At 39.8% G+C, this 7,691-nt stretch overlaps 2 long non-coding RNA genes across 3 annotated transcripts; both read right to left on the reverse strand.

Annotated features, from left to right (window-relative positions):
* Positions 1 to 1,025: 1,025 nt before the first annotated feature.
* Positions 1,026 to 5,606, reverse strand: LOC125308355. The gene is made up of 4 exons (XR_007195865.1): positions 5,004 to 5,606; positions 2,210 to 2,304; positions 2,039 to 2,098; positions 1,026 to 1,435 (listed from the first exon to the last, which is right to left on the reverse strand). It is a non-coding gene; the product is annotated as an uncharacterized LOC125308355 (long non-coding RNA).
* A 105-nt stretch (positions 5,607 to 5,711) lies between these two features.
* LOC125308356 lies at positions 5,712 to 7,587 on the reverse strand. Of its 2 annotated transcripts, XR_007195867.1 has the most exons (4): positions 7,214 to 7,587; positions 6,728 to 6,864; positions 6,530 to 6,606; positions 5,712 to 5,819 (listed from the first exon to the last, which is right to left on the reverse strand). It is a non-coding gene; the product is annotated as an uncharacterized LOC125308356 (long non-coding RNA). The 2 variants fall into 2 exon arrangements; XR_007195866.1 differs by lacking the exon at positions 5,712 to 5,819 and having other exon boundaries at positions 6,236 to 6,606; positions 7,214 to 7,586.
* Positions 7,588 to 7,691: the final 104 nt, after the last annotated feature.

The following is a 7,691-nucleotide window of genomic DNA, read 5'->3' on the forward strand; positions in this document are numbered from 1 at the left end:
AGCCATTACTTCAATTCATCGTGTTTCCTTACTCTCTGACAACATATGGTGATCATTTTTGGAATGGTTACAGTTTATTTTCCATTATTTCCTACATACTGGCCCTTTAAGTGTTCAAACTAGCATTTGCAGTGTTCTATTTGATGGTGTATTGGCCCTGACTAAGTTCGTGTGATATATAAACCACAATCCTTGTTGATAGTACCTATGTTCGTCTAGAAAGTTTTTATTCACATTAAGATTTTCGCCATAGGCAGTAAAAGACTCTGCCATCTTTGTCAATAATTTTCGCTGATAAAGTTTCAAACTATGACCTTAACGGCCTTTCCAAGTGACCTTAAAGTACTTATCCAAGACATCGCGAATAAAATACATTTATCTCAAAATGAGGTTAGTGCCCCGTGAACTTTTGGCGTCTACATGAGCATACACAATCGCTTAGTACAGCCGTAGCTGGTTTTGAGTCTACCATGTGCAGTTAAGTTTTTATGGCTTATACCCGAATTGTCAATGGAGAAATTGCATTGAATTCTTACTTCCGGAAAATCCTGTGGGCGGGACTGTGATGCTCTATAGGAGTGCTGTCCCCCAAAACAAACTTAACCCAAACCAATGATAAACTTACTACTTAGCTACTACTCTAGCTGTAATAACATTTTTTCCCCCAAATGATCCGCCCATTTTTATTTTCTATAACCTATTTTTAACAGTAGCCTATGTGCGGGGAAAATATTGACTTTAAAAACATAGTAGACTTAAATGTGGTTAAAAATGTGATTACTAAATTCATGAACTTAATATTTTTGTGCTTAATATGTAGCAACTGAGTTGTAGAAATGGCTGCATGAGCTTAGATTAATTTCAGTTTGGTTTTTAACAAAATATGATGGGTCAAAATGTGCTACGTCGGCTCACACAGTAAAAATTATCATTTTAAAAATTATTTATTTATTTATTTATTTACTTAGGCTACTTACTTGCTAACTTATATAATGCTATCATAAATAGGCAATAATGACATTGTTTCAAGAATTTATTACACAGCAAGTTACAGAAAATACAACACAAAAACAAGGAATAGAAAAAAAGATATACATACATTAATAGATAGATACATTCATACATAGAAACATTATTAATAAATGACACTGATCAATAGTTACACATGTTTACATTACATATTTTACAGGAGAATGTTGAACATTCTCATTACAGCTGATGAAAGCTTTTGATTTGATTTGATCCCTGCCATGCACTGCAGAAATGACAGGTATTCCATATTAAAAATGAAATAAACTGCTAGCAATGCTCCAATGCCCATCGACACATCTTCTGGTGTTACGACGTCTTGTCCGTCCATGCAAAGTGTAATGGTGGTGTCTTCCTCGAAGGGGTTGCCTCTCATGCATAGGGTAGGTGTGGGTGTCTTGGATATCTGAAAAGTGCAGAATAACAGTATTTACAATGGTGATATTCAAGCCCATTGGCAGGGGAAGTTTCTAACAGTGTCAAATGACTGTGATGGTAATTTTGATACCATAGATTTAATAGAGACCCAGTCAGACCAATAGTATGAAAAATCAGGAACAGAGTTTATTTACAATGATGTGCATCAAGGGAGAGACAGCATGACTTCACCTAAAGATCCATCAGCTGCTCTAACTAGACAAGGAAATAGTTAGGGTTTAAGTATCCTTCCAGGCTGACGGGAGATGGCGTTGGTCATCCCATCTCACGTGGACTACACTGAATCAGACCCTGATTAGTGGCAGCCTGGCAATCCGGAGCAGATAGCTACTGACGCAGCCATGCAGAACAGTGAAACACTGCAAAGTCATAATATTCCTGCTTATCTCTAAACACAGTCACACACAGATATACACAGGAAAAGTACAGATATCATACAGTCAGTACCTAGAATCATACTCTTAGTATCAAAGTGACCCACTAATGAAAAATGCAGAACATTAAACCACATATTGGAATATTGGGCATAATGCTCTAATCCACTTTCTCTCAACTGGTACTCTTACTGTACCTTATCCAAGTATGAGCCGGTCAAGATTGTCCCCAAACAGATATGGCCGCTCTGCGAGTCCTGAATTTGAACAATACACTGGATAAGTCTTTTAGCAGTAATAACATACTTGTAATTCCATACAGTTTTATAGCAGTAATGACATGAAGTGTAAATCAAACTTCTTAATACCTTTGTATTTGTAGGTTGTCTCCTCACAGGCCTGGTACTTAATGTTACACTTAATGTTACACAATGTTATGCAGGTGCTGAATTTCAGAGAAAACCTTTAAAAAGATGAGAACTAGGGCTGTAACGATACACCAACCTCACGATTCGGTTTGTATCATGATTTTTGACCCACGGTTCGATATGAATCTCGATTTTTCTTTTTTTTTTTTTTTTTTGGGGGCTAGACATTTTATTAAACAATATTTTAATAGTCTCCCTTAGAACACCAGAAGATTACAATATAATATATCTTTTATTTTATATCCTTTATATTTTTCTGAATGACTGATATTTATGACAGCACACTTTATGCAGATTAGCCTATAGCCTAGGCCTACTATTTTTTATTACAACTCTTTAATTCAGCTGTCTGGTTGAAGCCTGGAAATGTTGTAAACAAAGTAGCATAGTTGGCTAGCTTAGCCTATCATAGTCTACTGATTGGACTGTTCAGTTTCCCCATGTGTGTTTAAGTTTCAAGATAATACTTGTTCTCCTTGGGACAGGCCCTTTTGGGAAACGTTGGTATTGAGATGATCAGTCAACTTCAATGCGAGCTTCAACGAGTTTTAAACAAATATGTGCAGCAATGATAGCTAAGCGGATTTAATAGTAATTTAGCTAGTCGTCTTCTATGCGTCCTTGCGTTCACGATTGTGAATGTTTTATTTAAAGGGACACCAGGCAAGCCTGATGCTTTTTCTCTACGAAACTCCCCCTCGCTCGGTCTGAAGCGCTTTTCCTTTTCTTTGCATTTGCATCTTCCGTCAAGGGTTTTCGCTGCTTCTTCCGCCCGGCTCTGCCATTATACACCGTTTGCAACAATCGCTAAGCGTTTAGTTAGCCTCCCTCTGTGCTGTGGATGCAGGATGGAAACTGAAACTGCTTCGGGTTAGCGGGTCACGATACACTGAACTTGCAAGCGGGATATTCTTCCTACAGGCAGTAGGGGTGGGCGAGAGAGTCTTCATTCGCCCTGTAATGAGTCATTTAATCATATACCGACTTACGAAGATGAGTAATTAACACGAAAACGTTGCCTGGTGTCCCTTTAAGTCGCGAGTGTTCATTGAGCAGGAGAGAGAGTGAGAGGGAGGGAGCGCGAGAGAGAGCGGGGCAAGGAGAGGGGGTTTACTTCTATACTGTTTGGTAAAGTTGCACACATAGTCTACAATGAAAGCAAGGAGAGGTATGAAATTATTATTTATTTATTTGTTTTGGACAACGTGGGCTACCGATAAGTAAAGCGGGAGATGTGGGTTGCTTTTGCGGCCGCGTAAGCTGCAAAGCAGTGCGTGAAACACTAGAAAGGGTGTGTCGCGATTCTGCCTTTTCATACCGCGACACAGTATCGTGGATATGAATGTCGCGATTTCAGGTTCGAATCGTATATCGTTACAGCCCTAATGAGAACAAATTACATGTTCGCTTGGCAGAAGAACATCTGAAAAATAATTTGCAGTAGGGCTGAACGATTTATTGCATTTGCGATAATATCGCGATATGATGAAACACGATTTTCAAACCGCAAAGGCTGCGATTTGTAATATGTGACGTCACCAAAACGCATTTATACTTGCGCTTGCAGACGCGCCACCGACTCTTCTCACCGACCACCGAAGAAGCAAAAAACGTAAACAAGAGGACCAGCTAACAGTGTCAAGAAAGGTCTGATCAGTAGAGCTACTTTGGTTAAAAATAAACCTCTTCATTACCTTTTGCTCGAACCTGCCATGTCCCTGGTTCTAGTTCATAATTCCCCTGTGCTGCTACTCTGGTTGGTAACTTCGTTTACTTGTCCAGCTGACGATTAAAACTCCACGACTGTTTAGGCTGCACAGCAGCCATTCACCTGTGCACTGGGGACTTTGTTTACTGGAGTACAGTGACAGTGGGGACATTTGCGATAAATGAATTGATGCATAATGTTATCCACAAGTAGTTGACACAGCTAACCACCAAAAACCCAGCTGTTCTAACATTAGCTTACCAGCTAAGGCTCTAGGCTACATACATGCTGCTAACTGCTGATAACTTTGCCTGTTTAAAGAGTTTTGTCTCCGCGATTGGCTTTGTTGTGATATGAACAAACTAGTTAATTTGCATGCATGCGTATTGCGCTGCGGTGTTGATGATGCTAACCTTTAGTTAACACCGAGAAGAACGGTCATTCGGCCGCATTTATTTGGGCTACAACAATCTACAGTAGTTTGTTCCGATTCACGTGCAAGTAGCCTACAGAGGAGAGGAGCGGGTCTGTGTGTGTGCCCGTGCGTGTATAGAGAGCACAGGACAAGGAGAAGCCGTGTCAGTGCCACTACATGTAGACCTATTTGCTAACTAACGAAAGAAGGTCATATCTACATGAAATAGAAACGAAATAGAAACGAATCAGAATAATTAAATGTTTACAAGGCTGGAAGTTCAACAAATATAGGTCTACTAATGTGATTAAAATAGTTAAATAAAAAATATTTCATTCATCAATCTTATTCAATGACCTAATGCCATCATAACATAGGCCTGGGCTCCAGGAAAGTGGGCTCCAGGAACAGTTTATGTTTAACTCTAATTTTGTGTTGGTCATACTATAGAATAATATATTGCTTGTCTTTGTTGAATAAGACAGAAGATAAAGAGCTTAAAAATAATCGCATCGCAATCGCAATATTGGTGAGAAAAATCGCAATTAGATTTTTTTCCAAAATCGTTAACCCCTAATTTGCAGTGAACTAAATGCCAAATGTTAACTCACAGTTCAAATGTGGTGTAAAGCTGGGTATTCGGTAAGGATTTCCTGTGTGGAGTGGCGTTGAATAAATGCCACTCTGTCACTGATTGTTCTCCTCATTCTGTTTTCAATCGTATTTAGATCAGGGTTTACTTTTCAACACTCCTCCTTCATTTTTGTCTCATTGTCCTGTAAATGTTACATTCAATTTAAAGTAAAGGTCAATTTGGTTAAAGAAATGTAATAAGTAGTAATATGATGTTTAATCATCATCTGAAAACTTACATTGGATTTGGATACGCTTTCATCACCGAGAACATCTACAACCTCAGTAGTGTACTCAGTCAGTGTAAAAAGATCATCAGTGAACATATATGCACACGCACACGCACGCACACACATACGGGGTCATCCCTATGTTCCCCGCTCGGGGTTAGGGTTTTAAAAAAGGGTCCTATGTTCCCCGGTCCCATACAAAGCGGGGAACATAGGACCCGGGGAACATAGGTACGCTCCCCACACATACACACCATACCTGAACTACAGTGTTTGCATCCTGGGTAGCAGGTATCTGTGTGAATAGAAAAAAAAAAGTGTGGTTTCCCTCACATTGGATTGAGTTTTGTCCTGGAATCAAAGTAAACCTCAATAAGGATAACACTGAAGTGTAATTCTGAAAGCTTCTGCTTGAGATACAGATGCATTTTGCTTTGTGAGGAAAAGGTGACTTGCCTGTGATGAATTTTGCCTTTTCCCATGCTTTGCTCAATGGTATCCAATTTCAGGAAGGCTCGGTGGGATTCTCTCCTTCTTGAATTTGTTTTTAGCATTCCCAACCAACTATAATATGAAAGGTTATATAAACCAATTAAAGGAAAATTCAAATGCAATGGCCTGGTTTATACAGGTGTTAAGTATAGACCCTTTCAACAATAAAAACAAAAACAATGCTTGAACGTTCTATTTGGGCCCCAATCTACTTCCTCTGCATTAAGATAACATATGGAATGTTAAAAAGGAAGTCTTGTGGGGCCAACTATGATGCTGATAATGGAACTCTCTTGAAAGGGTCTATAAGTATAAGTATATATACTCTTTTGATCCCGTGAGGGAAATTTGGCCTCAGCATTTATCCCAATCCGTGAATTAGTGAAACACACTCAGCACACAGTGAATACACAGTGAGGTGAAGCACACACTAATCCCGGCACAGTGAGCTGCCTGCAACAACAGCAGTGAGGGGTTAGGTGCCTTGCTCAAGGGCACTTCAGCCGTTCCTACTGGTCGGGGTTTGAACCGGCAACCCTACGGTTGCAAGTCCGAAGCGCTAACCGGCTGCCACCTAAGCAACATACCAACAGAAGGGAAGAGTGTCATAGTAGGCATACATGATTCAATTGCATCTGTAAGTGAGCAGACTACAACAGCCTGAATACACCTGACAGGAATATCCCATCCCATTATCCCTATTTGTTAGGTGCGCTAAAAAAGGACCCTCACTACAGCCAGTAGGCCTACCTGTATGTTTATGACTTTAATAATCTACTTACATGCATATCCTGGTCCTGTGCGATCCCGGAGGAAAGGGTGCTTAGAGCAGCAGCACAAATGTCATGACACTGGATACCTTTGAAATTAAACATAGAGATGGAGTAGCCTAACGTTATATTTTAAATGACTGGTTGTTGTTTTGCATGAATGCAAATGAAGAACACTAAGTAAAGCTGTGTCTCATGCTATACACTTACCATACATAGAAATTTAATCAAATAGGACCTGTATGATCTGTGTGCAGCAGTATGAACGTCAGGACTTCCTCCATTAACGTTAGCAGCTAGCTTTCATTTCAGGAGAGTTGGAAACAGGGGAAGATGAAAAGTCTGTGCTGAAGGAGTAAAAGAGACAGAATATTTGGCTAACATTCAGTTTAAGCATAGCATACAAGCCCAGGCATAATGCTATCTTATAACTTAACAAACTAACGGTAGGCTAAATAAGGCTAGTTCTGAGCTCTAACGTTATGTTAACGTTAAACAAAAAGTTAACGTTAGCGTTCACTAACGATGACACGTTGACCTAACCTTTAGTTGTATGCTATAGCCTATAATGAGGTTATGGTTAAAACGTCTCGTTTCCATTTAATATGTAGGATATGTATCATTTAAGGTATTGTTTCTGACAAACGTCAACATTAAAAAAGCTTGAGATAGGGCTGTCAAAATGTTGCACCTCACCTCCTGTAGTTACGTTGACTCAACTGTCAAATTCTGTTGCCATTTTTAAAGAAGATTCCACACGCGCGTCATCGCCTCGAGCAACACCTGTGTGCCGAGTTATCCGACCATGTTGCCTAACTTGCCTGCTATTTTGGCATAGGCAGTAGCCTAGGCCTAGCCTATGCTCGGCTAGTTTTTCAACTAACTAACTTTTTTTATGTTTTGAATCAGTACACAGCAACGTAGGCCTGTAAAAGATAAATTCAAGAAAATTACTCTCTCTCAGCTGGAGATCCTCCAGGAACCTTGATTAAATTCGGTTCTTTGAGGAACCTCCTTTCATACTGAAAAATCGTTAAGGTTCTTGCAGAGACCTCTAAGAGCATCAAGGCACGTTTGAGTTCTCAGAAGAGCCCCTGCGTTCTTGGAATAACATGGTTCTTCAAGGAACTATCCCATTTTTACAGTGTACAAAAGGGTGGAGTTTCTTGGCGGG

The sequence above is a fragment of the Alosa alosa genome, chromosome 15 (genome assembly GCF_017589495.1).
Source record: "Alosa alosa isolate M-15738 ecotype Scorff River chromosome 15, AALO_Geno_1.1, whole genome shotgun sequence".
NCBI lineage: Eukaryota > Metazoa > Chordata > Actinopteri > Clupeiformes > Clupeidae > Alosa > Alosa alosa.